This window comes from Eptatretus burgeri, chromosome 3, assembly GCF_056783735.1.
Source record: "Eptatretus burgeri isolate ZD-2024b chromosome 3, Ebu_testis_v1, whole genome shotgun sequence".
Lineage (NCBI taxonomy): Eukaryota > Metazoa > Chordata > Myxini > Myxiniformes > Myxinidae > Eptatretus > Eptatretus burgeri.
The window spans coordinates 144,884,760-144,911,208 of NC_140963.1; the positions used below are offsets into that span (position 1 = coordinate 144,884,760).

The window sequence follows — 26,449 nt, forward strand, 5'->3', positions numbered from 1 at the left end:
CCTCACAATGGCATCCATCATACAGTGATCCCCAGACAGTCATTTCATTAATATACGTGCAGTTAGACATTCCCCTCATGTCTGATGGATCAAACGGGATGAAGTGCATTGTGTGGATATCATAGTTATGTCTGATTATATCTCTATCTTCAATCCAACTATTTTCCTCCTATTCCTGAAATAAATCCAAGTATGCACCGCACCCAGATGACCATTTCTGAAAACCACAGCGACAACCTCCACGAAAAGAATGCGTTCTCGTGGAGGCCAGAGAAGCATAGCCTACATGAGGGAAAAATCCTCCGCTGCAAGATACGGTGTCAAAGGGAATAGTATAACCATACGTTAAATCCCAACACCATACAGGACGCACGTGCACATTCTTTTCAACCCATTTCTGCATCTAATAATTATATCCAATCCTTTCCTTCAATCCATGGCACAGATCAGGGCTGGCACCGCGCACACCACCACCCGTAAAGATCACGACTGAACGATAACTGCATGCACAATGGCGGACCCGTGCACAACCCCGTGATAATTTATCACCGTACAGTACGGGGCACGAATAGTGCACCTCTTCATTTGGGTCTGCACGCTGACTACAATGGCATTTTATCACAGCACAGAACGGGGCACGAATAGTGCACCTCTTCATTCGAGTCTGCGTGCTGATTACAATGGCATCTTACAATCACATTGTACAGGACATGCATAGAGAACATCTTTTTTCGAGTCTGTGCACTGGTTCATGACGGCATCTTACCATCGATTCTTCACTCACCACCACGGCCACCAATATCTCCTGCGGATGGCAGATATTTTCTCTCACCTCTGCATGGATGCAGCTTGCCACCAAGTAGAGGCATGCTGTACGGCCTGGATCGCTCGGGCCGCATGATGTACGGACGGGACAAGCGCATTGATCGGCATCAACCGCAGCTTGCCGGGGGAGCTCGGGTGGGCATGCGGGACCAGCGCTGCCCTCGGCAATTCGCCGGAGCATGGCGTGGGAGTTCCGTGCGAGGCGATTCATGTTGCGGTGTTTGGAGCGAGACGATTGGCACAGCTCTGTGAGGTATTGCCAGATGCACCAGTGAGGCTGCTTCCGGCCATGATGGCCGGGTTGTGTGGTGGCTGGGACCCAATGGGAGCGCACGATTCGGGTGACGACGCATCACTTTGGGGCGGCACTTCACGCTGCACCGCAAGGCCTACAAATGACGGATCGTGAAGCCATCCAGAGAGTCGTGGTCATCCTCATCTTCTTTGCCTGGCTTTGGAGCAGTTTCTGCATGCGCCTGCCTCACGCTGTCTTCTTCATCACACCCTCGTCACTGGCTCTACACACTCACCTGACTCCGCCTGCTGCTGGCTCCACCCACCCACCTCAACCTGTCTGCCACTCTGCCCACTCGCTCTCGACTCTGCCTTCTCCACCGACTTGCCGCTGGCTCCACCTAAAGTCCCTCCCTCACGCCTGATGGTCGCGCTCATTCTCTGGATCGGTGCAAACACTGCAAGCCAAGCAGGAGACAACACACCAACGATCAAGGAGGGTGGTTCAGCGGAGCATCCCCTCAAAATTTACTGGGTGGCATGGTCGGTCAATTGTGCAAGGTATTATGAGACCTTTAGCCTCATCTCCTCTCCTTTTTACTCATTATCCCCTCTTCATTGGGGTGTGTGTGTGTGTGTGTGTGTGTGTGTGTGTGTGTGTGTGTGTGTGTGTGTGTGTGTGTGTGTGTGTGTGTGTGTCATGGCACCTGTCCTCACTTCAGGTAAGAGTGCAGAAGAATTATTTCGGGATGGGCCTGCTCTGTGTCTGCTTTCGTAAGTTGCTTGTTTTGTTGTCGCACCACACATTTCTTTCTATCCCTACTTACACACAACAATAAATCTATTCACTGTGCCACACATTTTTCCTCGCCTGCCTGAAATAAATAATTGTGTGGAAATGTTTCCAGCCCGTTTTTGTCTTTTCTTTCATTGATCCAGCATGATCCATATCTTAGCCTAGCCGGGACCTTATTACCAACGATCCGTTCCATTTAGCCGGTACGTTTCTTGGCAGTGTCGCTCGGCTGCATCTGATCTGGTTTGGGCAAGGTGTACCGAGGGCGTGTCCCCCGGTAATTAGGTCACATTATTTTTCGGTCACCGATATTAGACGGAGGACCCAAAGTCACATGCTTGAGTTATTGGTGTTCACATTCGGTTGGCGACCTGCCACGTCACGGAGTTATCCATGTGCGATGGCCTGCGGTTCCAGGCAGTCTGGTGGAAACCCAAGATAGCTTCCCCCCTTTGTGGCCTTCTCATCTAGACTCCTGGCCACAACAACAACATATATATATATATATATATATATATATATTTTCATTAAAAAAAAAATATATATATATATATATATTCATTAAAAAAAAAAATATATATATATATTCATTAAAAAAATATATATATATATATATATATATATATATATATATATATTTATACATATACTGTAGTTGTAGCCCTGTGTCGTAAGAGGTGACCAGGGTTGCATCAGGAAGGGCATCCGGCGTAAAACATGTGCCAAATCACGATGCGGATCATACGGATGATCCGCTGTGGCGACCCCTAACGGGAGCAGCCGAAAGAAGAAGAAGAAGAAGACATATACTGTAGTTGGATTTAGTACTAGTGCAGGATTCACTCTTCAAAGTAACTGACAAGGTTTTTAACTCTTTTAATAAGTTTTTGTGTGTCCGGTTTGATCGAGCATTCTTTTCAAAAAATAAGTGTGCAAGTTTTCCTTGTTTTGATAAGCAGAAGTTTGAGGATGCTGTTAATTTTATTTTATGTAATACTTTTGTTTATTTTTGTGGGATAATGCTTCAACAGGTTAAGTGTATTCCCATGGGTGGGAATTGTAGCCCCCAACTTGCAGACATTTTCCTTATTTTCTGTGAATTTTCATTCATGCAGAAACTGATGAAGGAGAAAAAATTCGCATTAGCTAAATTATTATCTCATACATGTCGTTATATCGATGATATTTGTGTGGTTAACTATAATTTTTTTGATTGGCAGCTTCACAAGTTTTATCCAGATAGCCTGATTGTAAACAGGAGTGATAATGTTTGTGCAGTCGATGCATATCTGGGTGTGTTGGTTAGAGTTGGACAGAATGGTTTTAGTACAAGTGCATATCATAAAGTTGATGATTTCAGTTTCCCTGTAGTCTTGTACACCTTTCCAGGTAGCAATGTACCAATTAAAATGGGTTACAGTGTCTTTTCATCAACTACTTAGATTTGCAAGAATTTGCTCAGTGAAGGATGATTTTGTGGAACGTGCTGAAAAGGTTTTTTTCCATCATATTGAACAGGGGATATTTGGCTGATTGTTTTATCAGGTCTTGGGAGAATGTCTTTAGACTCCATCGTGACTTTTTTGTTTCAGTTTGGTTGCCTTTCGTGTCAACATGTTTTGATTGCATTGGATATGATAAATATAATGAATTAATTATTTATTGAGGTAAATTATTTAATTAATATTATTGGTTTAATTGTGTGTGCGTGTGTGTATGTATATATATATATATATATATATATATATATATATATATATATATATATATATATATATATATATATATATATATATATATGAATGAAATATCGGAAATATTTAGATAAAAATAAATGAAATGAAAAAATAAATATTATTGATGAAATATATATATATATATATATATATATATATATATATATATATATATATATATATATATATATATATATATATATTACTAAAACTCTCATTATGTATGTATATGTGTATGTTCCCGAAATAAAGCTAAAACGGTACACGACAGTGCAAAAATTTTCAGCCCACCTTTCTCACCATTATCCTGCGGTGTGCAGTATCAAGTTCCGTTCAAATCGGGCAACAAAGCAATTATTAAAAAATCAATTCCCAATTCAGTCAAGTACTCTTCCGGATTATTTGATCAACGCAAACAACCTTAGCAGTATAGTTAGCTGGAGATATCTTCTGTTTTTTGTTTGAAATTATTTTTTTTATCAACCGCTATCACAACAGGAACCCAACGGGTTCATGGGTCATCAAGTATATAACTAAAACTCTCATCTTCTATGTTTGTATGTATGTTACCGAAATACAGCCAAAACGATACACGATAGCATAAACATTTTCAGCCCACATAACTCACCATTCTCCTGCAGTGTGCAGTATCAAGTTTTGTTCAAATCGGGAAACAAAAACAATTATTGAAAAATAAATTCCCGATTCAGCAAGTACTTTCGGAAGAATTTGATCAATGCAAACAACCTCGGCGGTATAGTTTGCTGGAGCTATCTTTCTTTTTTTCTTGAAATGATTTTTTTCATCAACTGCTGTCACAACGGGAATCTAACGGGTTCACCAGTCGTCTAGTACATTATAAACTTTAGGGGCACTCGGTTGAGTGTAAGCCGTCACCACGTAATGCCTGAACCACAACAACATATCGGGCCCAACACATTTTTAAAATATCATGCTATACAGTACTACTATATCGCTTTTGGTCCTGTCTCGCAATGGTGAAGAATCACTTTTAAAATTAAATAATTTTCGTATCTCGCTCCGGATTCGGATCTTCACCGAAAGCGAATCATTTCGTCCTTGCCACACACACAACTTCTTTCATCTGAATCCGTCCACGACTTTTTGAGATACCGTGCGATATATCGGTTTTGCCCTTTCTCTCAATGGCGAAGAATCACTTAAAAAAATTTGAGTAGTCAAATCCAGATCCAGATCTTCAACAAAATCGAATCAGTTCATCCTTGTCAAACACCGAACCTGTCCACAAAATTTAATCCGGATTCGTCCGCAACTGTTTGAGATAGCCTGCACCCAGACAAACAGACAAACAGACAAACAGACAAATAGGCAGAAAGGGGTGAAAACATAACATCCTTCACCTTCGGTGGCAGAGGTAACAAACATGAAATAATTTATTGGTGGTAACTGGAATATGCAGTGCAGCATGTTAAAATCGGTTATTGGTGACAGTTTCAATAGTTATGTCTATGATTAGTTACATAAAACACCAGTCCACACACCACAAAAAACAAGTCCTGGTGAGTGTATGCAATCTGATTGCTCTTTTTCTTGTTTTTGAAGTCAAAAGTTCAACATATTTGTCGGATTTCTAAAATCCTGAATTTTCATCCAATTGAGTTGAAATTTGAAGAGGGTTTGCAGATCAGGTCAGTGAATTCAACTTCCAATTGTTTTTGATGTCAGCAAAGGCCAAAACGTCAACAACTTGGATGAGATTTATATATTCTTCAATTTTCATCCGATTAACTTGAAATTTGAAGAGGAGTTCTACATCAGGTCAACAAATTCAATTACCAATTATTTTTGAGGTCAGCATCGGCCAAAACATCAACATAGGCTGGATTTCAAAATTGGAAATTTTCATCTGATTCACTTGAAATATGAAGAGGATTTGCACATCAGGTCACTGAATTCAACCATCAATTATTTATGAGATCGAAATAGACCTAAAAGTCAACAACGTAGGTCAGGGAGGGAGCATACGCAGATGCGTGTCGATGCATCCACTTTCGGCCAGTACTCCAGGGGCCTCTGTCTGGCCATCCCCCAGGCAGATGCCCATCCCATCCCCATCTCCTTGAGATGGTGATCAATCTGCTGCAACCACGAGGCACGTGGTCATCACGTTCGCCTCCTCAACCCACAAGGCTCCCTTGCTGAGAGAATCTGGTGAGCAGGATCAGCATCAGGAAAATGAACCACGTCCATACAGACGCAGCTGATGCTCACGGACTATGCAGGTAACGAAATATAATTTGAGTTTCTCTCAGCAATCGCTCATGGGACAGAAAGTCTGACCAGTGAGAGGTGAGGATTCTCTGAAGAGACCTGGTACCAAAGGAATTAAGACTCCATCTCAGATCCCTGGTCATAGTCCAAGTCTCACATCCAGAGAGCAAGACTGGAAGCACCAAGGACCTGAAAACTTGGACTCTCGTACTCCTGCACAGGTACTGACATCGTCCAGGAGCTCAGAAAGTTTATTCAAGTGAAAAGCGCCGGAACGTTTGACCTCATGGGCTGATGGGGTCATCCACCGACATCACAAAAATGCATTGCTGCCGGGTCTGACCCGTGGCTTTCCCCCCAAAATCACTCAATTAGTGACGGCATTACCGATAAACCTATTTTGTTCAATATCTGGAAAAATATGCACGATAATATAACGAATAAGGTGTCTACACCTATATTTTCATGGTCAATCATTACACTGACACCCGCATTTTTGCTGGAAAATGTATAGTTTACCCTGTAAATGTTTAGTTCACCCACTCAGTAAGCAACACCATTGCGGAAAAACCCATTTTCATTAATATCTGAAAAACACTGAATGATAATATCACAAATAAGGTGTCTTTCTGCATGTTTTTTTGGTGAAATATTTCAATGCCTCAATGAAATATTGGTGAAACTCGAGTGCTTGAAAATGTTGAGTTCACCCTGAAAGTTGCCGACTGGAGTCGTACCATCTCTGTCTTTTGTTACAATATGGCAAATAATGCATTGGTCTCTGTCCCTTTTTGATATTTACAGATCATGGCAAATGATCTGTAAATATAATTTGTATAATTTGCCGTTTGTATAATTTGCAAAGAAAGAGGAGAAATGAAATGTGCCCTGAAGTGTTTCAATTCCAGCAACTGGGAAACAGCCAAAAATGCTGCTAGACGGCGAAAGGCAATTCAAAGTGACAAGTTTTCGAACACCTCGGAAGAGATCAGAACAGCTGAGGGCCCAAAAGGCAAATATTACCACTCAGTTTGCCTCAGTCGATTCTGTGCTGTTAAGAGAGGAGCACCTCCAAGCACAGAACCATCTAAACCACCTCAGAAGACCACTCATTCAAGTTCCGATCATCCTTCTACCAGCACGAGGGGCGTCCTTGGACAGGAATGTCTTTTTTGTGGACAAAAGCGGAAGAGGAAATGGAGAATTGAACGTGACAATGCTGACATGAATGCCCGCTCCAACACCTTGGACAGCACATGCAACCAATTTGCCACTTGTTGTCCTGCTGATCTCATCAATGTGTCATCATAGAGAGCAGCAAAGGAAGAGACCAAAACATTCCTACTTGGAACACTGGAACGGGGGAAAAACTTCGACTTCAGTTCGAGGATGGGTGTGTAGACGATGGTTCACAGTTTCTGAAGCCAGTGACAAGGATCAAAATGTTGAACTTTGCTGCAGAGAATGTGAAGCAATCTCAGACCGCAGCACGAAGAGCGAATGCAGCAGAGCGAGTCGGATATGTCTTTAGACGAATCTTAGCTGTTGCTGCCGAGACAAGCGATGCACTTGTTCTGCATCACATTCTTAGCGACCCGGTTACTGAAGTATCACTTTCTCTTGCCCATAGCGATGGAACTCCCCTGAAGACGGACAAGGCAGATCTCACAAAGAAACTTGAAAGCAGACAGGAAGTGCATCTCGATGACAACAGTCTTCCCCCAATAACAGAAGCAGTGGTTGATGGTGGTATTATCCTCCATGAAACCGTGCTACAGTACAGGAAGTCCGCATATGCAACCATGGCAAAGGATCTTTTGGCAAAAGTATGTTTGTATCGTGGGGAGGAAATTCATTTAGTGCTCGACAAGTACCAGTCACATTCAGTCAAAGATACCGAGCGAAACCTGCGTCGTTCAACTACTCCTCAATCATTCATCATTACTGGACCTGACCAGGCTCAGCGACAGAATGGCACAGAATTACTCAAAAGTGGATCATTCAAGGAAGAGTTTGCCCAGTTTGTAATGGAGGAATGGAAGAAGCTCTAACATGGTTCAATTATTGGAAGAAAAACACTGTTTGCTTCACATGGTGGTGTGTGTATGCAGATGAAGAACAACGAGGATGATGTGCTGCAAATAGAGGAACCGAATCACCTCCAATGTCGACATGAAGAAGCTGACACACTCATTGCCTTTCACGCAAACAACATTTCCACTGGTAACATTCTAGTAAGGTCCACTGATACGGACGTCTTCATCATTCTGCTTGGGCTTTCTGGAAGGTCGGAAGGGATAAACATCATCATGGACTATGGATCTGGCAACACCAAAGGTACATTGATGTCACTAAACTAGCTGACATTCTTGAGAAGAAACAGACTGGTATCACTGAAGCACTAATCGGCCTTCATCCCTTGACTGGCCGTGATTTCACATCGTGTTTCCACAGAAAGGGCAAAGTGAAGCCCTTCCAGCGGATGGAGTCAGATGCAGCTCATGTGATGGCATTGCGATCTCTAACAGCTGAGGAGGTAGACGTCCAAGCTGTTACATCCTTTGCCTGCATGCTGTATGACATCAAAACCTCTGACATTAATGAAGCCAGATACAAGGCGTTCATGCGATTGGGTGGTGGTGACCAAAAGTTGCCCCTTGCCAGAATAAAGAAGATAAACTGTGCCTCTCTTCCCCCGTGCACCAGGACACTTGGTAATCGTATGAAAAGGGTGTACTATGTGGCTAGAATCTGGAAGAGAGCTGATGAGACAGATCCAACTGGTGGGGTGAGTTCGACAGACTATGGATGGAAGTTGTCTCAAAACTGCTTTGAACCAGACTGGTATCCAGGAAGTTCAGTTCCAGAGTCCCTCACAGACCCACATGAGGATGATGGGGATGGCGTGGAAGATAATTCAGTAGATGAGGAAGAGTCAGATAATGCTTGGAGTGAGGACAGTGAAGAGAGTGATGAAAGTGATAGAGAAGACTTGTAATGCCAAGGGAACATCAAGTTAATTTTGCGAACTGCACATTTGCAAGTTTTCCATATATCATTGTTCGGTAATGGTGTCGTTTAATAAGCGGGTGGACTACACATTTACATGGTAAACTACACATTTCCCAGTAATAACAGAGGTGTCAGGGTAATGATCGACCATAAAAATATCTGTATAGACACCTTATTTGTGAAATTATCTTGCACAGTTTTACAGATAGTGAGGTTTTGGTAATGTCGTTGCTAATTTAATGGACGAACCATGCATTTACGCGGTGAACTATACATTTTCTAGCAATATGCATAGCATCAGGGTAATGATTGACCATGAAAACATCGGTATGGACACCTTATTCATGATATTATCATGCAGTTTGTTAGATATTGAGGAAATTAGGTTTTTCGGTAATGGCATTACTAATTGAGTGATTTCGGGGGAAAAGCCACGGCTCAGACCCGGCTGCAATGCATTTTTGTGATGTCAGTGGATGACTCCATCAGCACATGAGGTCAAACGTTCCAGCGCTTTTCACTTGAATAAACCTTCTGGGCTCCTCTACTAACAGTGTCACACTCCATGATCCAGTGAATGCATGACTTCCCAGGCCCTACCCAGATGTCTGTTGACCTCTGGCTCACAGCCAGCAGAGACATGAATATCACTGCCAAGGTAAGTGAATCTCTCCATGACCTTAACATCATCACCAAAAACAGGTACATACAAGATAGCAGCATCCACGATGTCAATGAAAGACTGGATCATAGTTTTGACCCAGGAAACTCACAATCCCAATGGCGTCAACTCCTCATTCAGCACATCAAGGGCCCCCCGACAGGATATCCAGTCTCCGCAAAGACGACTGCATCATCTGCGAAATCAAGGTCAGAGATCTTGACATTCCCAAATGATGCACTACAGCTTGATCTCTCCAACATCCTCCCCAGAATCCAGTCCATACCAGTGCTGAAAAGTGTGGGGGCGAGTACACACCCCTGAAGAACTCCAGTAACAACTGGAAATAAGTCAGAGATGGTACCACCACATCTCACAGCACTCTCAGTAAGAGAGTGTAGTTCAGACATCAGATTGATCCGTTGTGGTGGCACCCCATGAAGATCAAGAATGCTCCAGAGGACATCCCGAATCACTGAAACGAACACTTTGCAGAGATCAACATAGGCTGAAAGCAGCTCCTGCTGAAACTCTCGTCTGCATTAGGTGAGGACCCGAAGAGCAAGGATACAGTCAATTATTGTCCTCTTCAGTGTAAAGCCAGATTGCTTTGGGAGCTGGTGCTCAAGCAGATGGTGGCGAACCCTATCAAGAATTATCCGAGCAAAGACCTTGCCCGGCACTGAGAGCAGCATCACCCCTTGGTAGTTCTTGCAGTCCTGGTGAACACCCTTCCCTTTACAGAGAGTGACAACAAGGCCCCTCTTACATTCAGTTGGGATGATAATGCCTGTGTTCCAGTACATTACAGAACTGCGTGCAATGACGTGAGCACAGCATTTCCACAAGCTTTGAGAAGTTCACCATGGATGCCACAGATAGCAGTAAGTTTATCCCATTTCAACCAGTTCCCTGCAGCCTCTTTCCATGAACTAAGGTGGATCACAGTTGATTAGAGGGTCAGCAATATGGTTAGTAACACCCCTGACATCCAACTGAACAAACAGTGGGTCAGTCTGGTACAGCCGCTCAAAGTAACCGGCCCGGTGGGCCTTGATTTCGGACTCCTCTGCCAAGAGCCCACCACCATCCGCTCTCACTGCATTGCACAAAAGGATGGGCTTGGAGGAACGCAATGCACAAATTCCACTGTAAGCAGGATGAGAATCACTTGACCACAGGTGATGCTCTACCCCCTCACAGATTCCTCGCACATTGGCCTCCCTGTCCACCCTTAGTGCACGTGCAGTTTTATGCCACAGCTCCCTGAACAGCTCAGCTCTGCCATTAAACCTGGCCCTCTGACTCTGGTCAATGGTTTCCAGTGTCCCTCGAGAGCAAAAATTCTTCTTTGCCAGATGTTGAGTTCCAAGGCATCCACCGGCAACATCAAGGATGGTGGTTTTGAAGGCACTCTACAACTCTTCAGGATTTCCCAAAGCACACAGACCCCCCCCCCCCTCCAAATCCAAATTCAGCCTGTTCACAAACATATCAGCTACCCTTTCATTCTTGAGATTGCCAACATCCTGCCTCGGCTGGAATGATACCATTCTACTGGATTTAAGCTGCAACTTCAAAGTTGCTACTACAAGCCTGTGGTGGGTATTGAGGAACGGAGCACTCCGGTAGACCCTGCAGTTCTGGGTCATCCTCCAGCAACCATCAAAGATCACATGGTCAATCTCGTTTGCCACACGTCCAGCGATGAGCCTGTGGACACTGAAACAATGAACCTGCCTCCCTAAGTCAATGACTTTTTGCAAAGTCAAGGAACTTAGTGCTCTTCTGGTTCACAGTTCCAGACCCATGGCGACCAACATGTCTATAACCATCCTGCTCATTGCCAGTCGATGCATTCAATCCCCAAAGATTATAAGAGTATCTCTCCTGGGGCAATGATCAACCACAGACTCCAGCACGGCATAGAATGCATTCTTCATGGTGAGATCACTTGCCTCAGTCGGATTATATTGTTGCGGGCCGGCGGAGTCGGGTGAGAAGACCACAAGGTGGGGGAAGCGACGTCGATTCCCACCAGACTCCCCGGAATTGTAGGCCATTAATTCCGTGACGAGGCGGGTCGCTTAGCCGACCGTGGACGCCAATAACTCAACCACGTGACCTCGGGTCCTCCTGCTATGGAATCAAGTTACCTAATTAACCACGTGGTTTAACCACCGGGGAACCACGCCCTCATTAGGCCTTGTCCGAACTGGATCACACGACTGGATCGGATCACTTTTCCGGATCGGATGCAGCTGAGCGACACTGCCAAGGACGTACTGGCGAGAAGGAACGGACCGTTTTGAATAAAGACCCGGCTAAACATGGATTCGAACCATGCTGGACCAATGAGGGAAAGACAAAGGCGAGCTGGGAACATTTCTGCAACAATTATTTATGAACAGCAAGCGAGGAAAAGCATGTGGCACAAGAAAGGTTTATTGGGTATGTAACGCAGGGAAAGAGGAGAGGGTGTGGGGGGTGCGACAATTATACAAGCAACTTACTAAGCAGACACAGTGCAGACTTGATGCGAGATTATTCACAGTAACAACAATAAAAGATCTTCTACAGGCTTACTTAACAGACAGGCACCAGCACACTCAGACACACACACAGAAAAAGAACCCCCAATGAAGAAAATGACTTTAGCAGCCAGGGAGGGAGGGGGGTTGAGGTTATAGTTCTCGGTACCTTGGTGTTTCGGGGGAGGGATGCTCCTTGGTGTGGCACACGACAATAGCCACGTCGCTCTGGCCAGAGCCGCATGTGTGGAGATCGTGTTCCAAACAGGAGGAGCTTGAATGGAGAAGGGAGGAGTCCAGAGGGTGAGGGTGGAGCGGTAGCCGGGACCAGGCAGGAGGCTTGGTCAAAAAGTAGGAAGCGAGGTCGTGTGGGCGGAAACGAGGAACAGAAGGTGGGCTGTCGAGGAGAGACGTGGGCGAAGTCGAGGACAGGAGGCACAGCGTGAAACGCACACACACACTCACTCACATAACATTCACAGAGGACTTCTCCATGTTTTATAGAGCCCGGAGCTCGGGGAAGGGGCCATGCCGAACCCGATGTCAGCGTTCCGACTAGCCCCGACCCCCCCACGTGGTCCGCCATCCTGGGCCGGGCTTCGGCCAGAAGCCGGTAGAGTCCGCCCACCTGGGTGCAAAAGCATATGTGACACGCTGCACATGTCTGGCCTCGGGTGTGGAAGCTCAAAGCCCAGTGTACTCCATAGTGCACGTTGCGATTTTGCCTCAGAAGTGATCGTTGGGGAGGGTACCGTGGGTTGTCATGCTGTGGTAAGCGAGACGAGGGGCAAGCGAGGCATATTTACCTCAGGAGTGAAAAGAGGAAGAGTGGGAAGTGGAATGGAGGGGAAATGATGTAATAAACCTAACTAATAGCCCATCGCAACGCACTCCCTTTTCCTCCCACTACACAAAAGGAAGGGGTCTATCTGCATGTATATTAATGGCATAACTGCTCGGGACAACTATCCGTTATAGGCGTGCGGTTCCGAGAACCGCAACAGTATCATGTCTGCCCTGGCCCAAGCACATCTGAGCATGGTGAAAGGAAAGTAATGCTCAAGCAGTACAGCAGGCAGGTATGCAACAAGGCCTTGAAGACTAATGAAAATTTGGTCCAATGGACCAATGGGCCCAATAGTAATTCTAAAGTGTTATTTCGGGTCATTGTAATGGGTTCCAAAAAGTATTTCTGAAGGGTAAATTTCATGGGTTCCAAGGGGGGATTCTAAAAGGTTCCAAAGGATTCCAAAAGGTTCCCTAACATTTGAAATGTTAATTCTTACGGGTTTCGGTCATTTCTCGGCTTTGCCTATTTTATATTAACAAGGACAAGTGTCCAAGAGCCGCGTCCTTAAGGTTTTGTCTTCACCAGAAAAACAAGAAGAAGAAGAACAAGAACAAGAAGAAGAAGAACAACGCGGAGCTCTCTGAGAGCCAGCGTTTGCAACGCGACGCAGCTAAAAATGCCAAGGTGAACCGCTTCCTTCGAACACAGGTGCAGTTTTTGGTTCATGAAAAAATATTTTCACGAAAAATATAAGTGACCACTATATTCGTTGTTGTTGTGTGTCTGTCTGTCTGTCTGTCTGTCCCGAGCATAGCTCCGTGGGTTTTGATCCGATCCTGATGAAATTTTGGTGGGAGGTTTATATCATGATCGAGTTTGTTTTCCTGAAAATGGGCGTGGTCCGCCCATTATGGGCGGAGCCACGGCCAAAAAACATGTGTTTTTAGGGGGTAGCCAATTTCAATTTGCATCTTCTCCAAGGGGTTTTGTCGAATCTGACAGCGGTTTCGGTATTTGGTTAGCCCAATGGCACCTGCATAGCCCCACGGAGCTCAATTTTTCATTTTCGTCCCAAGGTCAAGGTCACAAGGTCACGAACTTAGAAAATTGCGATTTTTTTTTATAAAAATCCATCTTCCCCGATGGGGTTGTCGAATCTGGCAGGGGTTTCGGTATTTGATTAGCCCAATGGCACCTGCATAGCCCGAAGGAGCTCGATTTTTCATTTTAGTCCCAATGTCAAGGTCACAAGGTCATGAACTTAGAAAATTTCGAATTTTGACATAAAAATCATACAACCGCCCAAACTTTGAGAGCTAGGATGACAATATTTTTTATGCATAATATTGAGGTCATTCCCCACCTAAAGTCTTGAAACCATTTTTCTCTATCTCGAACACCTTGCCCGTGGCGCCCCTTTCAAGTTTGTTTTTACGCCGATTTCATCAAAGAGTGGATAATCCGAGGAGTGTGAAATGCCATATAGCCTATATTACGTTATATTGTTCCTGGAATGTTCCAGAGGAAGTTTTGCACCAAAGGTCATAATCCTTGACCTTTGACCTTTAAAGTTCACAAAGGTCAAATTTTCAAAGTTGTGGGAATCGAACTGGGTTTTCGACCTTCTTCGACGAACTAACTCCATTAAGCTATAGCACGTATCCTGCTTCCTTATTTTAACGTCCACAACATTGTTTTGTGACCTTTAAAGGTTATGCAAAGGTCAAATTTTTAAAGTTGTTGAACGAAACCGGGTTTTTGACATTTTGCAGCTAATAACCCGTCACTCGTACCACATCATGTTGATCATTTTTAAAACTTGGTCAAACATTATCACATTGTCTCATCCTTGACTTCTGAAACAATCTACATTGTCAAATACCGCTCGTGAACCATTGTCGTCTTCAGACTTGTATTTCTTTAAGGTCAAATTTGTTTGATGGATTTCGCAAGTAACATGCACGATATCTTTGTTTGTTTGTTTGTCTGTTTGGCCACAATGCGTGAGTGCATGTATTAATTACATTAGACCCCAAGATACCTTGAGACCCTTTGGAACCCCATAGACCATTTTTATCCTATAAACCCTGAAGATGCTTTAGACCCCATTACACCCTTTAGAACCCTTAGACCTCAAAGACCCCTTTTAAATCCTAAGTCCCTATAGACTCTTTTCTACCCTTTTAGGCCATTCGACCTTCACACCTTTCAAACCTTTTAAGACTCTGTGGACCCCTTTGACCTTTTAATTCTCTGTGGACCCCTTTGACCTTTTAATACCCTCTTGACACTTTCGACCCTTTAGACCCTTTCAGACCTCGACCTTTTCCAACCTTTACACATTTATGAAAAGACCACTTAGACCTTTCATTTTCAATCAATGACCTTTCATTTAGTACGTCCTTCCATTTATTTGCCACACAAAATACTGTACACTACACAAAATAAATCCTGGCAAAGGTCTGAAATCTCTGATTGTTCTTTCTAGTTCAATAAATCGATCATTTTAGTATAATGGGATGGCAGAAGGTGATGCCATGAGATGTTGATTTTATAATTCTGATATTTTGGTTTGGGATTAGTCGGTGATATTTGAATTGATGTACCATAACCTTTACAGAGCGTCGGTTCTGCTGAAGCAGTTTCTTAGTAAGGGTTATATTGGGTGGTTTGCCATTGCCTTCCCAGCATTGTTTGTCTGTGCTCTCGCAAGAAAAATGCTGAGCACCAAGTAAAGAAACAGCACGTACCATTTTTAAAGTATTTGGCATGACTTGGACGGAGTTTGAACCACCGACGTCCCAGACTCAAAACGGAAGCTCTCACCATGACACCCCCAAAATGTGATAATAATTGTGCTGTTCCCGAACTCTGTGAGTTGCGTTTCTGAGTCGAGCAGAGTTTGGCTGTCAATTCGGAGAAGAACTCAGGTATTTTCCTGTCACATGAAATTAAGTAATTGCAGTATTTTGCACAAGTGTGTGCAGTGTGCTCCAGAATGATCATGTTGCTTTAATTCTCTGTTTAAAAGCAACGTGTTACTCTAATGGGGCACTGTAACTGTTACCTGTCGAGCTATGAGTTCACCGTGAGCACGGTGGGGGGGGGGGGGTTGTTACATTACCAATCAGCTCATCATAGCTGCTAAGCCAGCCGTTCCTAACCGTTTCGTTGGAGTGCTTGCTTGAGTGTTTAAGCTACACACACACACACACACACACACACACACACACACACACACACACACACACACACACACACACACACACACACACACACACACACACACTTCATGTTGGTGGGTGTTACATATGAGTTTTAACAGAATAACTAGAGGACCAGGAGACTGGTTTCTTCCAAGAGCAGTATATTCCTCAATGCAGAACCATACAGAATAAAAAAACATCCCAGCAGGTGCAGAACATACACCACCGGGTGCAAGAGTCAAAGCACCACCATGGCCACACTTCTATCTACTCTTCGCGCTCAAAACCAACAATGGAAGTGACTCGAAGAAAAATCTGTAAATTCAAATAACTGCTCGTTAGTAGCATTTCCTCATCAATAACAATAATAACAACAACAACAAACTATTGTGCTTACACATACATTAAACCACAACACATACAACACCATTAATTGTGCAGTATCGGGCCTATTCCTGAAATATAATATTGCCGTGGATCCGGGGTTTGAGGCTTGCCATAAGGGGGAGCACTTACGTCCCTCCTGAACACCAGTTCTGAGGCCGCCGGGCACAGGTAACTCCATGCACCCGCAGGTTGCTAGGCAACCATGAACGCCGATTACCACGGCCAATCCGGGCAGGGATACACGACTTCGAGTGATACCTTATCTGTGGACGGCCGGGTAATTGGGGTCACATGCCCTCAGCGCACACTCGGATTACTGCCGAGCATTACAGTGAGTGTGCAGTGACTAACAAAGAAAATTATTGTGGTAGAACGTCCCGTCTAACCTTGTGTACTGCATCAGACCAAAAAAGGAAAAGATAACCAAGACAGATTGGAAATGGCAACAAACAATCATTTATTACAAACACACAAGCAAGCAATTATTGAAAAGCAAGTATTTATAAGCAAGAAAACAAAAAGGCACATAAGAGCAGATTTAACCAGAACATGCATTCTTATTCAATCTTACTTAAACAACAGACTTTACAATCATTCACTCAGAGGCAAATGATAAAATGGGGACTTGAAAATAAAATAAAAGTAGCGTATGGAGAAAAGAAAACAGTCTTTTCCTTTCTACCTCACCTCAGGTCAGGAATGGGAGCATGCGCCGGTAAAACACATCGCTGCGTCCACTTTCCGCTGGTACTCCAGGGGCCTCCATCTGGCCATCCCCCAGGCAGATGCCTGGCCAATCTCCATCTCCTTGAGATGCTGATCAACCTGCTGCAGTCATAAGGCACGGAGTCGGTCGGCCCTTTGACCTCCTCCACTCACAAGGCTCCCTCGATGAGAGAACCTGGTGAGCAGGATCAGTATCAGGAAAATGACCACATGTCCATACAGCCGCAGCTGACACTAACGGACTATGCAGGTAACAAATCTCATTTGAGTCTCTCTCAGCAACTGTTCGTTGGACACAGTGTCCGACCATCAAAAGCCAAGGATTCTCCGAATAGACCTGGTACCAAAGGAATTAAGACTCCATCTCAGATCCCTGGTCAGAGTCCAAATCTCTGATCCATAGAGCAAGACTGGAAGCACCAAGGACCTGAAGACTCAGACTTTCATCCTCATGCACAGGTACCGGCAGTGCAACACCCCATGATCCAGTGAATCCATGACTCCCCATGCCCGACCCAGACGTCTGATGACCTCTGGCTCACTGCCAAGGTAAGTGAATCTCTCCATGACCTCAACATCCTCACCACAAATAGGTACAGAGGAGACAGCAGCATCCAAGATGTCATTGAAAGCCTGGATCTTAGTTTTGACCCAAGAAACCCGTATCCCAGTGGCTCCGAGTCCTCATTCAGCACCTCAGGGGCTCCCAAAAGGATATCTAGAGTCTCTGCAAAGATGACTGCATCATCTGCGAAATCAAGGTCAGAGATCTTGACATTCCCAAACGATGCACCACAGCTTGGTCTCTCCGACATCCTCCCCAGAATCCAGTCCATGCAAGTGCTGAAAAGTGTGGGGGCCAGTACACACCCCGAACAAACTCCATAACCAGAGAGTTGGTGTCAAAGCCACCCAGTGCTCGCCTGTTTATACATTTATTGTTTTTAAAAGACTAGTCTAATAATATTTTTTTATAAAGCATTGCAGTGTAGTCTGATCCAAATAATTTTAAAGCAATATATGTATTTGTCTATTGTAATCAGTAAACTAGTGCACATATCAAATGAATGGCAAGCGTCTAGTATAAACAGGCGAGCATTGGGTGGCTTTGACACCATTTAGGTTGAAATTTAAAAATTTTTTTAAATCATTTTTTAATTTCAACTTCACTACACCAATAGTATTCCCCAAAGGAACCTTGATGCCAAGTATCAGCATCCTAGTACACATTAAATGAATGGCAAGCTTCTAAAAAAATAACTTGCACCAAAAACTTTAACGTTGATGTGCTACAAAAGAGTTAAGTTCAAAACAGGTCAAAAATTTAAAACATTTGAAATTATTTTAATTTAAACTTCACTACACCAATAGTATACCCAAAAGGAACCTCCATGCCAAATATCAGCATCCTAGTACACATATTAAATGAATGGCAGGCTTCTAAATAACTTGCACCAAAAACTTTAACATTTTCACGCTCACCCTGACGCTTACGCTCACGCCGGGGGTATCGAACAGCGAGCTAAAGAACTGGAAAATAAGTCATAGATGGTATCACATCTCACAGCACTCCCAGTTCCAGAGTATATTTCATACATCAGATTGATCAGTTTTGGTGGCACCCCACGAAGACCTGAATCCTCCAGAGGGCATTCCGATTCACTGAATCAAACGCTTTTCAGAGATCAACATAGGCTGAAGAGGTTTTTCTTTTGCCCTCGCGCCTGTTTCTAAAGCATTTGCTTTTCGGATTTGTGTTTCTCTTTGTGAGTTTCAAAGCAAAAAAAAATTGATAACGCCCGATTTCTGACCCGTTTGCCATATCAAGGTATTTTCTAAATTACCGAGCCATTTTTACCACCTGTCACACACAGCTATTTATAATAAATAATGTTTGTGAACATTTCCCTGAAACGTCAATTTAAAAGTAACGTTTTTCGGTGAAAGCTACTCAAAAAGCTGTCTGGGTTGTATACACTCCGTACTATAGTCAGTAAACAAAGTCCAACCTGCCGATTCCTGAAAAATTGCTGATATCGGCGTGTGTGTGTGTGTGTGTGTGTGTGTGTGTGTGTGTGTGTGTGTGTGTGTGTGTGTGTGTGTGTGTGTGTGTGTGTGTGTGTGTGTGTGTGTGTGTGTGTGTGTGTGTGTGTGTGTGTGTGTGTGTGTGTGTGTGTGTGTGTGTGTGTGTGTGTGTGTGTGTGTGTGTGTGTGGCGATAGACAGACAGACAGAGACAGTGATCTTCATATGTGAGTTTTCAGAATGTGGAATGGAGTCCTCCCAGGGTGGGCTCCAAGTATCCTCCTTTATTTCAGTAAGCGGTCACGATTCATGGACCAAGCTGTGAAGTATTATGTTCTCAAAGTTTTGTGCCAAGGGCTCTCCTCAGGATCGTCGTTGAACCCCAGACAGCTTCCAACTGTAGTTCGTTTGTCATAATATTCTCAGGGATGGTTTTCAGCACACCTGTAAAATAGTTCCAGGGAGCTTACGGGATGGCACATCATCCTGTTGCGAATCTGGAAGCCATGAGCACACAGACGTTCAGGTTCCTATAGCTCAGTTATTTTGGTAAGTATGCGTATTTAGTTAGGATCCCCGTCCCGCGTTTAATGGGTGAATAAATGTACTTGCGCTGTGAGTGACTTTAATAGTCAGGGTTTTCTTTTATTTTTATCCCATCATCAACGCCAGCATCACCTCCCCCTCTCTCTGACTGATGCTATTGTCTGCGTGCGTGTCAGCATGTACGTAGGTGGAGCCCACGCAGAACCATGTTGCTCAACTTCCATTTGGAGGCGCGGTCCTTTCGAAGAAGGCTGAGTTCAAGGAGGGGCCTCGTGGTGGCCCTCAACCATTCAGCGTGCTACAGATGGGGTGACTGCCACTCAGCCAATCAGGGCCCGTGGCAGGAGGAAAGGGGTCTGCGTGACGTCACTACGCCCCTGGGCCAATTGATGGACTTGCCGCTCGTTTTGGCCAGTGAGAGAGACTACGAGCGATTTGCGCACCAAAACCGGCCAGTGAGAGAGGGAGGGTCACGAGGAGGCGAACTCCCCGCTCCCCTCTGAAGAGGGGGGGGGGGGTAATTATGCAAGCAGTCTGCACAATGGGGGTGCTGGCAAAAAGAAACGATCTGTGTGCAAGAGGTTGTTCGGTGCAAGGTGGTTGAGTGTGAAAGCGTCTGCGCGCGGAGTGGTCAGTGCACCAAGGGACTTCTCCTGCCCGCCTTCGCCGTGCTGACTTTCGTTCGCCTGGAGCCCGGTCGTGAGGGCGTCTGGATCGTCTGGATCATGCTGGGGGTCCAGTCCTGCCCCGAGGACCTGTTCCTTGAAGACCGCACGAGGCGGAAAGGTCAAACAGACTCACCTCCAGCTCGACTGTCCTCTGGGCTGGAGGTCCGAATAAAGACCTCGAGGTCCGATTATTTTGGTTGTGTGTGTGTGTGTGTGTGTGTGTGTGTGTGTCTGTGTGTCTGTGTGTGTGTGTGTGTGTGTGTGTGTGTGTGTGTGTGTGTGTGTGTCTGTGTGTCTGTGTGTCTGTGTGTGTGTGTGTGTGTGTGTGTGTGTGTGTGTGTGTGGGGCGCCAGTCCGATAAGTAGGAAATTGTATAAGTACCGTGCTGTGCATACGTGCTTAGCAATATTCGGATAACTCTGCCCTTACGTGCTTCCCTCCTTCCCCACCTATTGTTTAATAAACATCCCCATTTGTGAAACGTATCAGCTCGTTCATGTCATTTCCTCCATTGGCTTAGCGTGCTGTGTGTTGGAAAATTAGCAAGGCCGTTGTGCCGCCGTAAGGGAACATCTGGACCGACGGAACTTCGGAAACCGTCCGCTTGGGTTACGCATGGGTTGGGCCCACTAACGGCTCGACTCATACGAGGGTCGACGAGGGTGAATTTCCCCGGTAGTTGGACGACGTGGGTATTTAGGTAAATTTAAATTGGCAATCGACCCTACCCCACGTAGTCGACCTATTGGCGAACTTCGGTCCGAAAGGGACCCGTACCTTTCGGAGTTTTCCGAAAAAGTATGATCTAAATTCCGGGTGATCGGTGGAGCCGACTCCACTACTCCATCTAACGGGCGTGCTCGTCGCCGATACCCGGCCCCACAACAAACCGTCCGTGCGTCCTTCGACAAATGCTTGCAACTTCTCAGAAACTACAAATACGATGTCAATGAGATTTCACCACAACACCTTCATCACCCATGAAGGCATTAAATAAAACGGGATCGAAAGTGGTCTTCAGAGGGACTTTACTGGGGGGTGTATGTTACCTCCCGAAAGAGGTATTTGCTTCCTTCTTAAATGATATACACAATTCCGATGAAACCTCACGACAACCTTCATCACCTATGATGCACCAAAGTTTGTTCATGACATTAGAAAAATCTGGCTCTCAGGGGGTTGCCCCCAAAAATATGTATTTGCTTTCTTCTCCAAAACTGCTCATACAATTCCAATGAAACTTGACTCCCATCTTCACCACCCGTGAGGTACTGAAATTCGTTCACGCCATTAATAAAAATTGGGCTCTTGGCGGTCTGTGGAGAGAGGGGGTTTGCCCCCAAAATTTGTATTTTCTTTCTTTTCTGAAATCACACACACAATTTCGATGAAACTTGACCACAACCTTTATCACTTCTGATGTAACAAGGTTTGTTCATGGAATAAAAAATAAAAAATCCAAAGGTGTTTACTTTCTTCTCCATTATATATTTTGTGGGTCATCCATACCTTCCAGTGGTTGCTTCGTTATTGCCCAGGGGTATTACCCCTATGTTTAATATATCTGTGAGGTTCTTTGTCATCATTCATGTAGGTCCAGCTATCACTGGTACAACATTGACATTCTTCAGCTTCCAAGATCTTCTCACTTCATTCTTGAGGTGTTGGTGTTTCATCATTTTCTTGATTTCTGCATCTTTTAGTCCAAAATCACTTGTATTAACACCTAACCTCAATCAGCAATGCTTTCTTCCATTTTTGTACCAAAGTATGATATCTGTTCACAACACTTTGTTTTTGATGTGCACGCTCGATGTGATCATAAGGTCAAACGTGAGCAGTAGGTACTTCCATGCTTTCAGTGATTACTTTTGGTTCATGTTCCCACAAATTTTCTTGAACTGGGATAACAAAGTTTTTACAGATGTGCAGCAGATTACTTTATAAACGCTGTTGTGTTGTTGTGGATACAGCTATTCTGACATGGGTTTGTTGTTATGGGTGTGTTCAGTCATGAAGCACAACATATCATTTTCTTTACGAACCCCACCTCCATCCCTCACCTTTCTCACTTCTTTTGTTTTTTTGTCCTATTCTCTCTCTCTCTCTCTCTCTCTCTCTCTCTCTCTCTCTCTCTCTCTCTCTCTCTCTCTCTCTCTCTCTCTCTCTCTCTCTCTCTCTCTCTCTCTCTCTCTCTCTCTCTCTCTCTCTCTCTCTCTCTCTCTCTCTCTCTCTCTCTCTCTCTCTCTCTCTCTCTCGCTCTCGCTCTCGCTCTCGCTCTCGCGCTCGCGCTCTCTCTCTCTCTCTATCTCACACACTCGCACAATTCCTTCCATCCAATTGGTTCTCCTGACCTCGTCCTTGTCAAAGTGGACATCTCTCTGGCTATTATCAGAGAACCACCTCACCGCCGTCGAGTCTGGCATTTCACTCAAGATGACTGGCAGGGTCTCCAAGCAGCCCTCAAACTTATAGACTGGTCTCCTATCTCCACTTTCTCCAACATCAACTCTTCCTGGGAATTCTTTCAAAGAAACTTGCTCTCCCTCATGCACAGATTTATCCCCACTCGTCTTCAGTTATCCTACCCTTCCTCTCGCCCTTGGTTCACTGAAGCTTGTGGTGAGGCAGTTGTCCTGAAACAACTTGCCTTTGCCTCATGGAAAGCAAACCCAACTGAGGGCAATCTCAGTTCCTTCCAGAAAGCTCGGAACAAGTGTGTATCTACTCTCAGGAGAGAAAGAAAACATATTTCTCATCTCAAGTCTGAACTCTCAAACGCCTCTCCCTCCTCAAAATCCTGGTGGTGTCGAATCAAATCTGTTTCTGGTGTATGTTCCCCCTCCATCCCCTCCCTTACCTCAATTGGGAGCACTACTGAGACTGCACGAGAAAAAGCTGAATGCCTAAACTCGGTGTTTGCAGCTAAATCTTGTGTCCAAAACCCATCACTTTCTCTACCCACGTTACCCAGTTGTACCCAACTGTTCCTGGACTCTGTGTCCTTTTCTCCTGACAAGGTGGAGAGCTTGCTGTCAAACCTCAATTCAGATTCTGCAACCGGTCCAGACGGCATCATCCCATGTGTCCTCAAAGCCTGCTCTTCTCCTCTTGCTCACCTTCTCTCTGTTCTCTTCACCCTCTCATTTGCTCTCGGCCATCTGCCATCTGCTTGGAAATCAGCAAACATCACTGCCCTGCACAAAAAAGGTGCAAAAACAGATCCCTGCAACTACAGACCAATCAGCCTTCTCCCAATCATCAGCAAGGTTCTGGAATCCATCATCACTTCAGACATCAAATCCTTCCTCTTCTGCAATGGCTTAATTTCTGATCATCAATTTTATTTAAAACCAGGTCACTCTACCCTGGATATGCTGCTTCTGCTCTCCCATCAATGGATGGAGGTCCTCAATGCCAGACAGGAAATCCGAGCCGTATCCCTGGACAGATCACGTGCTTTTGACACAGTCTGGCACCCTGCCTTGCTCACAAAACTCTCTTCCTATGGTATCAAAGGCCATCTCCACTCATGGCTTGCAGACTTCCTCTCCTGTCGCAGTCAACGTGTGGCCCTAAATGGAGTTCTTTCATCCCCCCTTCCTGTCAGGCTGGAGTTCCTCAAGGTAGAGTTCTGGCCCTGTTCTTTTTCTGGTTTTCATCAATGATCTCTCTGCCTCTCTGGAAAATCCTCTATATCTCTTTGCTGATGACTCCACCCTCTGCCCCACCATCGGTCATCCCTCCGACTGGCAAGCAGCAGCTTCTTCGCTCACTGCTGATCTGGATAAAATCACAAACTGTTCCAACACGTGGAACATGTCTTTCAATCCGGACAAATCTCACACTCTCACTATGTCTCTCCGAAAGGACCGTTTAGAAAACCCCCCCATCCACTTTCTCAACAATCCTCTGGAAGAAGTCCTTTCTTTCTTGCTTCTGGGTCTCACTATCTGCCATGACCTTTCCTGGGAAAGCCACATTTCAAACCTCGCCTCCAAAGCCAGTCACCGACTGGGAATCCTCCGTCGTGCAAGGTCCTTCCTCGGCCCACCTGAGCCCCTGACCACTTACAAAGCTTTTGTCCGCAGCCTGATGGAGTACTGCTCTCCCCTCTGGGCTGGTGCTCCTGCCTCCCACCTTTCTCGGCTTCACGCTGTAGAAGCCAAGGCATTTCGGATCATTGGCATCTCCCGCAATGAGGCTGAATCTTTGGGCCTCTCACTCAATCACCGCAGGTTGGTCGGTGGTCTTTCTGTCTTCTGCCGTCTCCTCTCCAGCCTCGCCCCCTGCTCTCTCTGTGATTTGCCCCCACCACATTTCCGCTGGGCGCTCAAGGTCCGCCAACAACCCCCTTCTGGTAAAACTACCAAAATCACAAATCACCTTCACTCTTTCATTCCTCTTTTTCCCCGCCTTTGGAATAAACTCCCTCAATCTTTTCATTCCCATTCTTCCATCCAGTCCTTCAAAACAGCTGTTCACCAACACCTCTTACTTTTGGTTCATGTTCTCACAAATTTTCTGGAACTGGAATAACAAAGTTTTTGCAGATGTGCAGCAGATTACTTTATAAATGCTGTTGCGTCGTTGTGGGTACAGCTATTCTGACATGGGTTTGTTTTTATGGGTGTGTTCAGTCATGAAGCATAACATATCATTCTCTTTACTAACCCCACCTTCACCCCTCACCTTTCTCACTTCTTTTGTTTTTTTGTCCTATTCTCTCTCTCTCTCTCTCTCTCTCTCTCTCACTCTCTCACTCTCTCACTCTCTCACTCTCTCACTCTCTCACTCTCTCACTCTCTCCCTCTCTCACTCTCTCACTCTCTCACTCTCTCTCTCTCTCTCTCTCACTCTCTCACTCTCTCACTCTCTCACTCTGCTCACTCTCTCTGCCTCTCTCTGCCTCTCTCTGCCTCTCTCTGCACACTGTCTCTCTCTGCCTCTCTCTGCACACTGTCTCACTCTCTCTGCCTCTCTCTGCACACTGTCGCACGCTCGCACCCTGTCTCACTCTCGCACACTGTCTCACTCTCGCACACTGTCTCACTCTCGCACACTGTCTCACTCTCGCACACTGTCTCACTCTCGCACACTGTCTCACTCTCGCACACTGTCTCACTCTCGCACACTGTCTCACTCTCGCACACTGTCTCACTCTCGCACACTGTCTAACTCTCACTCTCTCACACTCTCTCACTCTCGCACACTCTTTCACTCTCGCACAGTCTCACTCTCTCACTCTCTCACTCTCGCACACTCTCACTCTCGCACTCTCGCACACTCTCACTCTCTCACTCTCGCACACTCTCTCACTCTCACTCTCGCACACTCTCTCACTCTCACTCTCGCACACTCACACACATGGCTTGCAGACTTCCTCTCCCATCCAAATCCTCGATCTTTTCTACCCCCGATAATCCACCCAAGCCCACCTCCTTCAATTCCCCTGCTTTCCTTCCTGAAAGTCCCTGTAATGTCCATCTTCTTTCCCCATGTTCCCTGTCCCATCCCTCTCCCTTCCACAGATCTCAAAATGTCTCTGTTCCCCACTATTTTGTCCTTCCCACTCCCTCCCCCTCCTGTCTCATGCCCCCCCCCCTTGATGTGCGTTGTGTGTTAGCTCTCATACGAGCCTCGATAAGGTATACAAAAAATATATATACTGTATATATATCTTCTTCTTCTTCTTCTTTCGGCTGCTCCCGTTAGGGGTCGCCACAGCGGATCATCCGTATGATCCGCATAGTGATTTGGCACATGTTTTACACCGGATGCCCTTCCTGACGCAACCCTGGTCGCCTCTTATGACACAGGGATATGGTACACCTATTTTAACCGGGGTATACACCGGCCCAGTATACTGGTACTCATTTCGCCGACCTCGGAAGGATGACAGGCTGAGTCAACCCCCTGGTGTATTAATTCAGTGGCCCAACGGGGCTTGAACTCAGGACCTTTTGGATCCCAAGCCGCTGCCCTAACCACTGCGCCAACACCAGGCTCATGTATGTATGTATATATGTATGTATGTATATATGTATGTATATA

General features: G+C 45.3%; 1 protein-coding gene and 1 pseudogene across 1 annotated transcript in view; both read left to right on the forward strand.

The window, feature by feature from the left end:
- LOC147031215 (uncharacterized) overlaps positions 1–26,449 on the forward strand; it is a 477,388-nt gene that overhangs the window by 226,636 nt on the left and 224,303 nt on the right. The window lies entirely within an intron of this gene.
- Positions 7,956–26,449, forward strand: part of LOC147031217 (uncharacterized) — a 66,998-nt pseudogene continuing 48,504 nt past the window's right edge.